Here is a 2,651-nt window from a genome sequence, read left to right as displayed (position 1 = left end):
TTTTGAAATGTTTTATAAAGTCTGATGTTTTTCTGCCTGGAACCTAGAGGACATCTATCTAATAAAATATAAACCGATAATTTCCAAAGAAGTGTTTCAACAGATTAAAAAATTTTTTTTCAACATAGCAAGTCAAAATCACGTACAGTACACAAAAGTGAAGCATGTTTCCATCACTGCTTCATCTGAGGATAGTAAAACCTCTTTCATTTTCATATATGTGGGAACCACCCAACCCAAGGTCCTGGCACACACGGGAGGGAAAAATCTGTTCAGGAACTCTCTGAAGTCAGTATTCATCATGAAATGGGTATTCAGGATGATCGCACCACACGAGCATTTCCACAAAGTGGACATTTCTATTCAAGGCTTCAATCTCCTTCATATTTTTCAATGAGAGAAAAGTTAAAGATCTGAAAATTTTCTTCAATCCTTTCAGGATTAAAGCTTTTAAGAATGACAACCACCCTTTGCTGGATGTTGAAATGCAAAACAATTTGAGCTGCGGTCTTATTGTACTTTTTCCAGCTGAGTTCAGAAATGCATTCTTTAGCAAAGATGGAGAAGAGGTATTGACCCAGTTCAGATCCCTAGTAGTCCCCAAAGGGTTATATGCAATAATGACAATGTCATGTTGTTGGCAAAATTTCAAGAGTTTTTGCTGGGTGAAATATGTGTGTCACTCAACCTGGTTGCTAACTGGCTTGTGTTTGAGTCCTGGTTTTTCAGGATGAACTCCAGCTGCCTGCGATTAAAATGAAACACGCTGAAAGATTTCACCAAGCCAGCATCTTTGCAAGCTTCCAAAGCCTCCCAAGTGGCACACAGATCTGATTTGTGATATAACCATTTGTCATTCTCATCTACAGGATATATTTCATCTCAAAGCTTAAGGGCCATGGGTATTTAATGACGTAAAGATCCATAGAATCTACTTTGAGGATCTTGAGTGTCCTTTTCAGGGTTGGGTGGACCATCTTTGGGTCAAGATTTGTAGCCCACAGCTTTCCACTGTAGAAAATATCCTCCCTCCTCGCCTTTACTTCTGCTCTCTTCTCTCCAATGGCACCTCCCACTTTGTGCTCGTTTTGTAGGTGCAGGCCCCATCTATGTGTCGGCACCCACTGTCGATGACGATCTTCACTGATGCGGCACAGATTCTGTTAGGGGTCAAGGTAGGTTCTGAGCAGGTACCAAGCCCGATGATGGGAGTGCTATTTCCTTCACTTAGAGGTATGTGGTGATTCGCAGCCCTGAAGCACATCTTGGGGAGAGAGTCTGATGTTTCAGTTTTCTAGGAATGATTCTGAACACCACAGGGAGAGGCTTTAATTTTATTAGAATTAAAAAAAGAATCTAAGGCCGGCCCGGTGGCGCACTGCTACAGTGCGCTGCTTGGGAGTGTGGCGACGCTCCTGCCGAGGGTTCGGATCCCACATACAGACCGGTTCCCGCTCACTGGCTGAGCGAGGTGCGGGTGCAACACTGAGGGTTGCGATCCCGTTGCCGGTCCCGGTCCTTCTGAGCAGGTACCAAGCCCGATGATGGGAGTGCTATTTCCTTCACTTAGAGGTATGTGGTGATTCGCAGCCCTGAAGCACATCTTGGGGAGAGAGTCTGATGTTTCAGTTTTCTAGGAATGATTCTGAACACCACAGGGAGAGGCTTTAATTTTATTAGAATTAAAAAAAGAATCTAAGGCCGGCCCGGTGGCGCACTGCTACAGTGCGCTGCTTGGGAGTGTGGCGACGCTCCTGCCGAGGGTTCGGATCCCACATACAGACCGGTTCCCGCTCACTGGCTGAGCGAGGTGCTGGCGCAACACCGAGGGTTGCGATCCCGTTGCCAGTCCCGGTCCGGTACGGGCGTGACACTGAGGGTTGTGATCCGTTGCTGGTCACGAAAAAAGACAAAAAAGGAAAAAAAAAAAAAAAAGAATCTAAGAATCAGCTTTAGGTTTCAATTGCATTGGTTTCTGCTCTAATTTTTATTTATTTTCTTCTCATTCCTTTAAGCTTATATTGCTCCTCTTTCTCTAGTTTCCTAAGATGGGTGCTTATAGAATGGATTTTAGTTCTTTGTCCTTTTCTATTAAATACATTCAATGCTGTAATTTTCCTCTAAGCACGATTTTTCCCGCATCACACAAGTTTTGATGTTATATTTTCATTTTCATGTAGCCTAAAATATTTTCTATTTCTCTTGAGACTTCTTTGACCCATGTGTTATTTATGAGTGTGTTGTTTAATCTCCAAATATTTGGGGATTTTCCAGCCATCTTTCTGTTATTGAATTCTAGTTTAAATCCATTCCAGTCTAAGCATTTCTTGAATGATTATTATTGTTTTAAATACATTAAGGTGTGTTTTATAACCTAGAATGTGCTCTGTCTTGTTGAATGTTCCAGATAATCTTAAAAGGATGTGGATAATGCTTTTGTTGGATAAAATGTTCTATGACTTTCAATTAGATCTAACTGATTAATGATGCTGTTCGGTTCAATTCTTACTGATTTTCTGCCTACTGGATCTGTCAGTTACTGATATGCATGTTGAAGTCTCCAACTATCACAGTGGATTTATCTGTTTTTCCTTGCAGTTATCTTTTTTTGCCTCCCGTTTTTTGATGCTCTGCTGCTAGATGTGTAGACG

General features: G+C 41.9%; 1 pseudogene; it reads right to left on the bottom strand.

Moving 5' to 3' along the window:
* Positions 1 to 289: 289 nt before the first annotated feature.
* LOC103594420 lies at positions 290 to 1,264 on the bottom strand (annotated as a pseudogene).
* Between the last annotated feature and the right edge of the window lie 1,387 nt (positions 1,265 to 2,651).

Source organism: Galeopterus variegatus, unplaced genomic scaffold (assembly GCF_000696425.1).
Source record: "Galeopterus variegatus unplaced genomic scaffold, G_variegatus-3.0.2 Scaffold1554, whole genome shotgun sequence".
Lineage (NCBI taxonomy): Eukaryota > Metazoa > Chordata > Mammalia > Dermoptera > Cynocephalidae > Galeopterus > Galeopterus variegatus.
Note: the sequence above shows the minus strand (reverse complement) of the source record. Positions and strands in the feature narration are given on the sequence as shown.